Below are 13,571 nucleotides of genomic sequence, written 5' to 3'. Positions count from 1 at the left end.
TATTTTTTTTTATTCCATTGTCAGTGTGTGCAATAGGAATTAGACTTAGCCAGTCACTGGATACGTTTGTCTCATTGATCCATTCAGAAAAAAAAAAAAATGTGGTGTTTGGTTTGGGGAGAGGGTGGGAGGGAGTATTTTGAGGGAGATTTTTTTGTTTTGGTTTTTGTTTGGGGTTTTTTTGTAACTTGAAGAATCTTCTTTTTGTTATGTTAAAACTATATCAAATCATTCTATTATAGTGTTATTTAATATGTAAATTGTATTGCTATACATAAAATAAAGTATGGTTTTTGATGTATTTACAGACTTCTTCCTTATTTGCATCAAATACACACACAGAACAGATGCACGAGTCAGTGTTTCATTGTCCCAGGCGTGCGGGAAGAATGATGAGCTCTGAGGCCTGCTTTAATTAGATCTCAAATTTCCAAGCAGGACTCGGCTGGGAGCTCTCAGTCACTTGACAGTGGAGATAACCGTTCCTTTCTTAATTGCCTCCGACTGTTAGAGAGCTGCCAGTAACCCCCGTCCCTCTCCACCACTGGTCCTCCCCAGACTGTCGTGACCCATCAAAACCCCTTTTTGGAAGCGGGATCATCTCCAGGCAGAACGGGACCTCGGAGCCTGCGTGTGCTGCCAGCTCCGTTGGGTCCTTGGGTCTAACCCCGGTTTGTCAGCAGGTGTCTGCCTGGAGGAGCAGGGGCTTCCACCAAGCCTCTGTCCCCTCACCTGTGGTGACAACCTGCGCCTACTCACTGCTCAGCTAACCCCGGAGCCGTGGTAGAAAAAGCAAAAGTATTCATCCTCATCTCAGGCAGACCAGGAGGGAGGGACAGATGTTCCAAATCCTGGAGATAAAGCAGCAAATATTCCCCATGGAGCACATTAGCAGTCATACCTCCCCACCGCATCCGAGCCAAGAGCTGTCACTGAGATGGGCGCGCGTTACACCGTCGGTGCTCAGTGTTTTGCAGCAAAACCTCGACAGCTCCGCGGACCGCCTCCCGTGCTGATTCTGTGCTGAGTGCAGGTGCTACTTTTTCGTTGCTCTTATGGGTAAACCACTTGGGTTCGTGGACGCATTCTAGTTCAGATCTGCTGCCAGCACACCTGCCTGCAGCGGGGGCACCGCAGCTGCCTGGGCTGACGGAGCCTTCGGAGACCAGGCAGCGCGCAGCCTCCAGAGCCGTACCCCGCCATACCCGTGTCACCACCCTGCTCGTGGACAAACAACATCAATAACCAAAATTCCGTGTTGACATAAAATTGCTGGTTGGAGTCCATACACTCTATGTCTGCCCTCTTTTGTATTGCTGCATTCCCACCTGTAAGGTTGACGTTCTGGTTGACTGGGAGAAGGAGGGAGCCTGGGACACTGCTCGGGGACGGGTTAGTGTGACACCGCAGTGCTACCAGTCCCGGCCTTCTGACTCCCACAAAGCCCCTGACTCCGTAGCGTGCTTCCTCCAGCCCCTGCTCCAGGGCACTGCCTCGTGTTGCATCCCAGTAGCAGCCCAAAAGTAGCCCACGGGCCGGCTGCACCTGCCTTGCTGCTCAGGGAGGGCAGGGAGCTGCTTCCCTGCCTGCCGGCTCCTCGGCGCAGGATGCGACAGCGGCAAGAAGAGCCCAGTGCCCTCTGCACGGCTTTCAGGCCCGGGGCCCGCAGCCGAGGCCCGCAGCCAGGGAAGGCTCCTCTGCCCAGCTTGGCTGCCGTGTCTCCGTGGAGAAGGCAGCAGCCCCTGCGCGCGCAGCTGGGTGGGCGCACAGCGCGTGGTAACGGCGGTATGAGAAAGCTGCCTAAAGGCCACTTGTCTGGGAGGGCCTGAAAGGTGGAGCTGACAGCGAGCTGAGCAGGAGCCAGCACCGCGTGCTGCAAGAGGAAGGCGGACGCAGGCCTGACAGGCCTGGCCTGGGACCAGGCGGGGAAACCCACCGTCCTCCTCACAGGCTGTGATACGACAAGAGAGAGAGCTTGAAGAGCCACACGGGCTGTAGGGGTTGGGCAGTGGGAATGTCGCCGACGGCAGTGAAGCAACGAAGATTTCTCTGTAGCAGCTACAGAAACCAGGACAAGCCAAGGCAGCCCCTTAAATGAAAAACTGCGTTTTCATTAGATAGCAGCAGCTCTGAAGTGGAGCCCACGCCCTGCTGCCAGCCAGATCATCACGTGCACGTACAGCACACGGCGCAGAGCTCGCTGCAGCACACAGGGTGGTCTTCTCCAACTTGCCCTCGCCTTGAGTCGAGCTCAGCAGCAGCCCCTACGCTGCAAACCTTGGCACTGTTCTGGCAGCGCAGCGTTTGAGTCCCTGGGCGTCCCGAGCCGTCTTGGTGGGCAACACAGGCGGGAATGGCGGGAGGGAGAAAAGGCAAAGCCTTGGAGAAAGTGCTTGGATTCCGTGCTTGTGCCGGGGAAGAGGCTTGACTGAGACCTATATCCAGTGGAACTTGTAGCAAGTAGTTCATTAATACTTTGGCAACAAAGATATGATTTACCAGCGCTCCCCACTACTAACAATACACCTGAATTAATTGGTGGTATCAGGAGATCCCAGCTTCTTCTGTAATAAATAGCTAATGAGTTTAGCCTTTAAGGCTTCCAGAGGCTGCCAGCAGTCGTGCTAAGCAGGCACAAATAATAGCAGCATTTTTATTAAATGGATTCAAATGCCAGAAGGTGTACTTTCAAGACCTTTTGCAACATGAAAATAATTTTGATCAATGGTTTGGTCCCAGTCCTATTACTTAGCCACTTCAAGCTCCACGAAGTGCTTCGTGCACTGACGTGTCACCCTCACCCGCTGGCAGCTGCCTTATTGATCACTTGTGGTTCCTGTTTCCCCTTTGCTGCCAATCAATGCTTTTGATGTCTTTCTGACTTTGTAATGCTTTAAGAAGCAACACTTCACAAAGCAATCTTCCCTGACACTGTGTTCAATTAATCTGACAGTCGCTGGGCTCGCTTTTCTTTTCTAAAGTTGGTATCTTCCTTATGTCTTGAAATCCTTGTTTAGGAGTTGATGCCTGCTTTGCTGGTGTTTTATGTTATGTTTTTGAATTTTGAAAAGATTCTGCATTTCGGTTCCATGTCTCTTATGGGAGCAGTTTCCAATATTTCATATTTCACTGTCTCTGTGTCCGTGAGCCATGCTTTCTGTATGGCTCACAATTTCTGTCACTCCCAAATTCAAAACCTGATGGTCCTATGTCCCATATCACAGGATGTGCTTGCACACTATCTAATCATAAATACTTTGTTCCTATATCTAAGGAGCTGCTGAGAGTTTCTGAGTCAACATCAGAAGCAAGCCAGAAGGTATGCGTGTTTTGTCTTGGAAGGATAGCATTATTGGCTGGAAGCCCAAGGCTTGATAGAAGGGAATGTGGCACAACCCTCCACCAGCTGTTTTGCTGGTTTTTTATGATATAAAATGATGCCCCCTCTGAAAGATAAGGCTCTGATCGCACAGGCTCCTATGTAATGTAGATGTTTTTCTGCACCATTTAGGGTCTATGGGTCCCACTGGTGCCACACTAGCCTTCACTAGCCAGGCCTGGAGGAATGAGACGCTAAGGCAACAGAGGGAACCTCCAAATAAAACCCAGACACTGTAAATAATCTAGACCCACAGACCCACAGTCCCTCCCTGCACCATCCATTGCCCAGCTGCCTGCCACATCTCCGTGTGCTGTCACAGAGCATGGGACAGCTCCAGCAACTACTTGGGTGGAAAGAGCAGTAACATCTGACCAACCGATTTTCTATCGATTTACACAACTTCACAGTGGGTAATAGGTAGGCTTTGTGTGGGACATAGATGAAGACTTTATAGTGTGCTAGAATAAGAAATCAGCGTGCCCCCTTATGGTGGCTAGCATGTTCTCATCCATTGGTTGAGGTGCTTCCTTAACACAGACCTTTAGTAAGGCAGGAAATACTGGTGACAATGACAATCACCATGAATTTTGCAGAATGAGACTTAAGGGAGGGAGAACTCTATTTCAAATAATATCCATTTGGCACATGACACAGCAAGTTCTGTAGTCCAGCACCAGAGCTCCAAGATGCTGCATGCCCCTTCTTTCTGCGAGAGGGGAAGACTGCAGTCCTCTTCAGTTCCTTGCTAAGAACGAAAAGCGAGGGGAGAGCTGACGAGCTTGATTACAGGATAAAATGAGATCTTTAGCGTTCTCTCAGCCAATGCATGGGAGGAAAATTATGATCTCTTAAAGAAAGCCTGGCTGTTTTCTATCTGCAAAGAGGTTCCTACGTGGTGCACAAGAGGGATGGTATTGGGTTGTCCTGCATGTACTAGATAAATGAGCAATTTTCTGTAACAAGGTGCTTATCAGGTTTCATCAGCAGACAATCAAGAAGAATAGAAAACCATAGAAAAACAATAAACTGAGGCCTTCATTACATGCAGCCTGATGGGACCATCAGCACCACACAGCTTTGCCCTCCAGGAATTTTTTCTTACAGGCTCCAGTCATTATCTTTAATGATATTGGCTCAGTGTCAGAACTGTTGGACAAACTCTGAGTCCGATCATCAGATGAACATTCTGATTCTAAGCTGTAGTTTCAATTTAAAATATCATTTAATGTCATTTAAATTAAATATCATTTCATTCATGACACTGTGAACTGGCATTGGTAGAGAACATCAGGTTGCAGAACGTCCAGCGTGTTCAAATGCCATGGCTATGACTCTGACTAAAACAAGCTGTTGGCTATTGGAGCTGGAATATAGCAAGCTGTATAAAAATAGATGACACAGAATAAAAGGGTTAAGCTATTTAACACTTTATTTATCTAGGTATAGAAAGGTTATCACACTTTCCAACTAGCAAAGAATGTCTTTAGTTTTGCTTAATACTAACCTTCAAGCTGAAAAACACCATTAGTGGGGGGAATCATGAAAACTCTTAAAAGTTCAGTAACTTAGGTTATGAAAGTCTCTGCCTTCTGAATTTTAGTGCTTTAAATAAGCTTCCTTATTACTTAAATCCAATTTTCTAGATAGCCTCTTACTTTGAGCCTGTTAGACATATGTTATGCCTTTGCCTGAAAGTCTCCTAGTGACCTGTAAATTGATTGCAGCCTGTGAAATTGGCCATAAGTAAATCTTAGCTCTTTTTTTCCCCTATTTTCTTTTATTTTTCTGAAATAAAAAGAATGCAGGTGGCTTGTCTACTATCAGGTTACAGATCCTGTACGTACTTCAGAAATGCTATTGACCTTCTAGTAATGATGTAGCTCCTGAAATCTATAGCAGTAGGCTCGTCTTACGTTATGAAGCTGACTCCAGTCATTGATAATGCCACTACGTAACAAAAAACTTAAATTCTTCTCAATCTATGTTCTTTGTCATCACAAATCCATTTGCAATAGGCAGGGGTTTATTCATCTCATAGGTTTACACAGCTCATAGTAGTCTACCGTGTAATGTATTTGGAAAGAATGAGGTGCACCACAAACATGCCTAATTGGCTTCATGCAGGGTATCAGTTTGAAGAGTTTTACAACATTTGTTTATCTCATTCTTTGTGTTTACAATTTACATGTGTTAAAAAATAATGTCCTGTACCTTTCTTGCATCATAACAACTCCACAATAGCAGAGTGCCATAGCCAGCTCTCATGTCATTATATCTTCATAACATTCACCCAGTGAACTGGGAGAACGTTTTATGGCTGTGTAGGAAGAATAACTGATTCAACCTAACCTGGTCAGATAAGCAGAGCCCTGTCGCAACACAGTTTTCTCTATCTGCCAAAAGTTTCCTCCTAATTCCCAGCTTGAGTCACAGGCACCTGATCAGCCAGGGCTCAGCACCCTCCAGTCTCCAGCAAAGATCAATGACTGGTCTCTGATTCATCAGCTTTAATAGTTTCTGAAATACATTGTTGTGCTGGTATCCACAGGAATCAGGAAGATTGAGTATGTAACTGCCAAAAAAATACATTAAGCTGGAGTTTGTCACGTAAAAGGTATGACAAAAAGAAAAAGAATAAGCTCCAAAATGACACGGTGATTTAATATAAATGGCATAAAGTTGTTCAAATCACACTGAAGTTCACAAATAAGGGATATTAGTAGTCCCCCCTGCTCCCACTTTTTATGCCCTTATTTCTTTCAGATGATCCATTTTGACGCTCCTGCATGTAACTGGGAGGAAGACCATGTTCCACAATATGATAAAGCTAATTTTGTAAATTATCACAACGTCACAGACACATGGCACAAAATGTTGACCCAGTCCAATGCCTTCCTGGTGGTTTCCAGTGTGTTCAAAATATTGTTTTGGGGAACCTGTATCCCCACAGGCTTTACACCAGATGAGGAAAATCTGTTCTCTCACAACTGGCATAAAAACCACCACTTCAGGCGCTTTGACCAGATACTTATTATTAACAGGCATTTAATCACGGCCTCAGTAATGAACAGCCCTGAGCAGGGCTGATGTCTTCCTGGGCACGCAGCCACCCCCACCCAAATTTTCTGCCTGATTCATCTCTCACCCTCTTTTCTGCCTCAGACTATACAGCGGTCCTTTTCCAAAACAGAGAGAAAAGTCCCATTATGCTATTTCCTTCTTAGTAAGTCCAAAAAGCATGTCCCAAGAAGGTAATATGAACTTTGGCAACTGGATTCCTTACCTTTGGAGCTCTTATTCCATATTCTGCCTGCACTTTCAGAGACTTCAATCTTTATTGATTTTCCTGTGCCACCTCTCAGCATCCTTTCTAGGCAGCATGATGCATTAACTTTCCATATAATGAATATTCCTGTTTGGTTCTGCACTCTGAAATACACCCATCTCTGAATGAGATTTCAACGCTCTGCATTGCTGATTTTCAGCTGCATGCCATAGCCCTTGTTTTTCATAGGCTCAGAACACCAAAAGAGCCCTCGAGACCCACAGGTCTTGGTTTTAACACAATCACTGTTGTATTGGGGGGAAGAAGAGCCTTTATATTTTTTAGACTCCTTCCAACAATAAAGTTATTAAAGCTATTTTCCACCTTGCAAGAAAGCTACCTGATGATGATATTGTTCCTGCCTTTTAAACTAATTTTATTTCAATATGGTACATTTGCAGTCATCATAATCCTATTGTTGCATGTTATTCCCAGTATAAAGACTGAAAATAGTATTGCTTGGGGGAAGGGGTTTGGTCTGGGTTTTGTGGGTTCAGGTTTTTTTCTGCTTAATTTGATCTACTGCTATAATGTCAGAAGATGAGCCAATTTACTCACTAAAATCCTTCCTATCCATTTCTTTGTTGACTTCAGTTTCCGGTGAAGGATACAAGGTGCTTTTGCAAAGCAGTATGAAGAAAGACCTACAGTTATTCCGCTAAAGGTAGGCTGCATCCACACTGCTGTTCGTCCCAGCCATAGTGCAGAGCAGGTAGCACCCTTGCAGCTCAGCTTCTCAGAGGAGATAAGAATACATATATATAGCTGTAAAGCTATGTAGTCAGCTCCTCCATGCTGGGGTTGGAAAATACTGGCACTAAATCCGTAGCCACTCTAGGGCGGCACCACCACATCACTGGGGTCATCCATAGTCTTCCTGAGATGCACGGCAACAGACCTCGAGATAAAAATGTTCCAAGTATTTTATTTTTACTCTTGCTGGATTTTAAAAATTCATTTTCAATTTGTATAAAATGGATGATGATTGGTTTCACACCAGGTCATTACCACTATTCTAGCTAACATCCTGCTTTCCCAAAAACATTACTTTAAGTCTCAGACCTGAGGCAATTTAGAAGGTAATGAGCTTGATGCCAGGAGAGTGGAATTTTAGCCTTCCTGCAATTAATATTTTTTTGTTAAGCACACAAACCCCAAAGTCTTTCTCAGATTTCCAAGGGAACTTGAGATCCAGGGTGGGTATGAGGTACTTAGTGACCAGGCTGGCACAGGAGGCCATTGCCCCGAGCAGATACCCAGCTCTCCACCTACAGTTAGGGGATATGATTTGATCGATACGGGATAGTTGTTGCAGGGGGGTGAATTCCAGAGGATGTCATTTCTACATAACCCAACTTACCTGCACAGCTGTTCTATGCACTGCTGTAACAAACTCTGTTTTTTTCATGAAACCATTATTTCCTCTGCCCAGCTTAAAACCTGAGTTTCCTAACAATGCAACGGCAGAAGAAAAAGAAATTTCTCTCTCTCCTCACACCTGAGTTCTAGCTGACACATCTCCTATTTGCACAAGGATCTTGTCAAGCATAAGAAAGTGCTGAAAGACAAAATAGTATTAAAAAGTGATCTCATACTATTATGCCCATTGCTGCCATGTTTTGTATTAAACTTCTTTTTATAACAGTAAGAATTAATAGATATTTTCACAAATAGGTCTCAATTGTTACAGGTGATTACAGAGTCCAGCAGGTTGATTATTACTGCAATACAGCATTATCTGCTGATGAGCTTGTAACCCATGTTATTCTTATCTGGTAGGTGCTCATATTATCTATTAATAATTTATAAACTAACCTCATTATAAGGTTGTAGTATGGACTGCGACAGATTACAGCACAAACAGACAGTACTCAAGCACTAAGACGTTTCCCTGTGCAGCTAATTCCAGCTTCATTATGCGTTCCTCGTTTAGATTTTATCACACACAGTTGATATGCTGGAGGGCTCCACTTCTTCCTAGGACGTGGTTATCAATAATCCATGTACTGCATTTCCCCACATGGCAACTGATGCTTGTAGCAGAAGCTTAGCTCTTGCTGTTGTATCGGTATAGACAGATTTGGGAACAAGACCAAGAGTTTGCTAACAGTCTTCTGAGTCAGCAGAGCTCTGCACCAGTTTGTGGATCTGAGCACAGTGGTGAGGCCACAGCGATGGCCATCTCTGCTCTCATCCCCATCTTTGAGCTGGTACCTTCAATCCTCCTTTCACAGGGGGTCTGTCTAGTGCCTGAAGATACAGCTTCACCAGTACACTAAACTGTGTTTCCCAGCCATGCTCTTAATAGATTCCTTTCACCTAAATGGCCATAACATAAAGTACTAAACCTACAAGCGGAAGCAGTTGCTGTAAAATGGCCAAAGAAATTGGAAGTGATTCTTTTCCTGACTTGTGTATACAGAAGATGGAAAGCATGGGGAAAAAAGTGGTTTATGCTCAAGTCTTTCATTTTTCACAACAGTCACCTTCCATTGCTACCTAAATAGCAAGCCAACTTTTTTTTTTTAACAAATCCTCTGTACTTGAATGTTTTTTGCCAGTTCCCCCTTACAAGGTGGAATGCAAACACTGACAACCATGAGCGCTCAGATGCAGTATCTGACTTTGTGAAAATTAAATAGCAAAGCTGGAAAGAGTAGCTTGTTCACAAAAAGAGTAGCATAGCCATTCATGGTGCACATATGCTTGTTAAAATCTGTTTTTCTGAATTCAAGACAGCACACCTTTCCTTGGAGCCCTGTCAGGCAGGAGATGCTCCCAGGACATCCAGGAAGAGCAGCTGGTCTGGGAAGACTCTCAAGGCAAAAATCTGGGCTTTACTGAAGCCACTGGCAAAGTTCATTTTGACTTTAGCAGAGCCAAGATTTTACTGTCACCTTATCACTAAATCTCTTGGCTTTCAGTATGACTGCATATTTTCCTGAGCATTTTTAGGCATATCTATTTCAGCCTTCTGACAAAGATATTTATGATGAATAGTAATTATTCTGTTGTAGTAGTATCCTGGGACCTTAGCTGTGGACCCATGTGCATCATCAGTAGCAGTGTGTGGATGCATAATAAAGAGACATGTTCGCTCTTTATTTATGTATGGTGCTCTTTACCTTATCCTCAGACATTTACACAAAGGAGTTTAAACTGAGGAGTAAACACGAAGATGTGGATATGATCTCTGGTTCAGGATATGCCAAGCCCACAGACTGTCAGAGCCTGGTAAGAATTAATGTCTGTTGCTCTTTATCACTTTCCTTGGATATCCTCTATTGTCCCTTCTTAGAAACAGCGTACAGTATGAATACTCCTACACTCTCAGTAATACAGATTTTCCTGCCTGTGTTATATTGGGAAGATCTGTCTGAAAATCAGTGGTGTCATGGCAAAGAGATCGGAATCCTGCACCCTGACTGTAAATGGATGGTTCTTTCTAAATCACTTCTACGATGTGTGCCTTATTTGCTCATAACTAAAATGGGGCTCTGTAGAACATTTTGACAGTTTAAAAAGAACGATGCCATTTCTAACTTAGTGTTTCCACTGTGTCCTGGTTTCAGCCAGTGTAGAGTTAATTTTCTTCACAGAAGCTAGCGTGAGGCTATGTTTTGGATTTGGGATGAGAAAATGTTGATAAGGTGCTGATGTTTTGAGTTGTTGCTAAGTAGTCAAGGACAGTCTAGCTTCTCATGCTGGCCTGCAGCGAGCAGGCTGGGGGTGCACGGGAAGCTGGGAGGGGACACAGCTGGGACAGCTGACCCAGGCTGGCCAAAGAGATATTCTATACCATATAACGTCATGCTCAGTATATAAAGCTGGGACAAAGAAGAAGGAAGGGGTGGAGGGATGTTCGGAGTTATGGCGTCTGTCTTCCCAAGAAACCATTACGCGTGACGGAGCCCTGCTTCCCTGGAGATGGCTGAACCCCTGCCTGCCCATGGGGAGTAGTGAACAAATTCCTTGTTTTGCTTTGCTTGCGTGCGCGGCTTTTGCTTTACTTATTAAACTGTCTTTATGTCAAACCATGAGTTTCCTCACTTTTACTCTTCCGATTCTCTCCCCCGTCCCACCGTGGGGGAGTGAGCGAGCGGCTGCGTGGTGCTTAATTGCTGGCTGGAGCTAAACCATGACACACTGAGATTAATCTGGTTTTCAGACATGTATTTTGGCCTAGAAAGTAGCTAATAATCTAACTGCCTTTTAAAAATTTTACTCAAAGTAAACAAATACTTTTCCCAAGCCACATTTATTGTAAATCTCAATCTTGTGGCTGTTGAGATCTTTCATTGGCTCTCTTCCTCCTCACCCTCCCTATCATGGCAAGTCATTTTCTAAAACTAATCCAATTGCTTTTCTATAAGCAAGTGAATGGAATCTAAACACAAACTACACCAAGAAGATGACGAGAAGGCAGGCATTTGTTATCATAAATTCCCAGCCTTCCAAGGGTTGTATTTCCTCATAGTCTTGCAAGCATATGCAATGAGAACAATCACAAACTCTTGATAAACTGCAGGGGAAGAGAATACCTCCGTTTTTCTCAGAACTTGTGTGGGCTTTGCAAACACACAGTTCATTAGAAGATAATTCCTTATATAGGGTTACTTATCGGCCTGAGACAGGAGCACTTATGTTCTTCAGTAAAAGCACCTCAGCTTGGAAGAACAGAGCCAGGGTCATAACAAGGTGGAAAGTGCATCCTTAGATGCTTATTTCCTTTCTGCCCCATTCTAAACACTAGCAATTAATGCTCTCTTAGCTGAGAGGAGCAAATTCTGAAGTAGCTGCTGATTCCAGTGCATGGTGAGAGCTGCTCCTGACACTGCCCCACAGCCTGGGGTCACACACTCAGCTCTGCAGACTCCCACAGAGGACTAGGGATTGCTTGGCCAGCAGCTGCTCAAGTTGTGGTCCCAAGTACATCCTGCTGTACGTTGTACCTGTGGCTGTTAGCCTTTAAGGTTCTTCTTGGTTTGGGTGCTATGCAGAGCACCAAAAAGGACAAAGATCAACAGCAAAATGTTATCACACACACAGACACCAGTGTGAGATGGTGTGGAATGATAAAGCGGATCACCAGCGGCAGCTTCTGGTCAGCACGGGTAGGTCCTGGTGTGCATATCTGGTTTGGTGTGCATGCTCTTCTCCAATCCTAACACCCCACTGGCTAAGACTGAAGGTACATGGAAAAGAGCAGTTAGCTGCAGAGCCAAAAGCAATGGAGTAGAGCTGAAGTCCTTTACAATTTGTCTCTACTGGTTCAACTTTGGTTCTCTCTCATAGTGCAGCTCTATAAAGACTCAGTGACTGAATAGTTCCTGACTTGTATAATTCCAATTTTACTGTCCCAAGTTAAATTATCTGGCTCTTTATTTATTAAAAATACTCAGTTCCTTTTCAGAACAAATTCTTATACAGTTTCTTTTCTTCATCTGGTCTCTGATTTTAAATAGATGTTACTCCTAATTCTCTGCTATATCTATAGTGGGAGATGTCCCCCAGAAATTACTCCACTAGTGTCCAAGAGTACTTGATAAATAATACTCAGGTTACATTGAAAATGATCCTTTACTGCTAGGATTACATTTCAAATTGCATTTTTAACCAGGTCACTTTACTAAAAAAAAAAAAATTATGATTACATGAACAAGTTGACAACATTTTTGGGAGGTACCTTCAGCACCTTCTTGTCATGTACCTTGCTACGTTCAGCATGCTGTGCAGGATTTAGACCATGAATCCCAACAATGCTTCCTACAAGTAACGCCCACAGTCTCTCATACATGAACAGAGACTAATAACCATTTTCTTCACTTGGCTATGCGTCCTCTAGTACAGAGACAACAGTCCCCTCTCAGAGTCTGTAACAGTCTAAGCCAATTCAAAGTATATAAAAGTTATGAACTACATTTTTTAAATAGAACTGGGGAAACATAATTTTAATCAGCCCTGTTTGATTATTCCAGTTGGCACAATGTGTAAAAAGGTATCACAAATTATTTTGAGAAATTAGCCAATTACAGAGAGCCATTTCCAGGGAGGAAATTTAGGGCATCTCACTAACAGCTTGATTTATATAGCAGTCCATATTTTAGCAACAGATCGCTTGATTGCTTACATAAACTGGTTTTATTTCAGTTGTTTGAAGTACAGAAAAATTGTAAATAGATAAGCAGTTCTACGAATAACAGAACCACGGAGCCTGGTTTCCTATGGATTTGAGTTGGTAGGAAAAAATTCTACATGGACCCTCTGACATCTAGTAAATGGTAAGCTCTCCTTATAGCCTTTCTTTTTCTCTGAATAGCCATTTATTTTCACAAAACATTTGGAATGGCAATGTCTTTGAGACTAGTAACCTTGGTGTTGAATTTGGCTGCAACTGGTCAACTGCAAAAATCACTGGAAAAAGAGACATGAAAGATGTGTGCATGCATGTGTGAACAGCTGCGTACACATACAAACACGGAGCATGACCACATAAGCCTCATTTAATTAGAAAAACATGGTCTTTAAAAAAACTGATATAAACTGCTGTAACTCTACAGCTTTTGCCAATCGTGCATTTTCAGAAACTGAAGAGCTAACCATCAACTGATACCCTTCTGTGATATGCGTTTATGAAGAAAATAAATGATGCTCCCCAAGGAGAGTAATTTTCTCATTCCTTGGAATGTATTCCTTTTCTCATATTTCTTAATGAACTTGCTGCTTCATCTTCCCAGGTAAAATCTCCTTTACTACATTATTGGTAAGCTGAAACATGAATGAGAGAAAACCAAGTGTTGACCCTTTTCATGTCAATGGCAGCACTGACATTTTTACCCAGTTATTTTAAAGTCTGGACTGTAT

This window comes from Phaethon aethereus, assembly GCF_964289735.1.
Source record: "Phaethon aethereus genome assembly, chromosome: 11".
Taxonomy (NCBI): domain Eukaryota; kingdom Metazoa; phylum Chordata; class Aves; order Phaethontiformes; family Phaethontidae; genus Phaethon; species Phaethon aethereus.
This window is presented reverse-complemented; position numbering follows the sequence as displayed.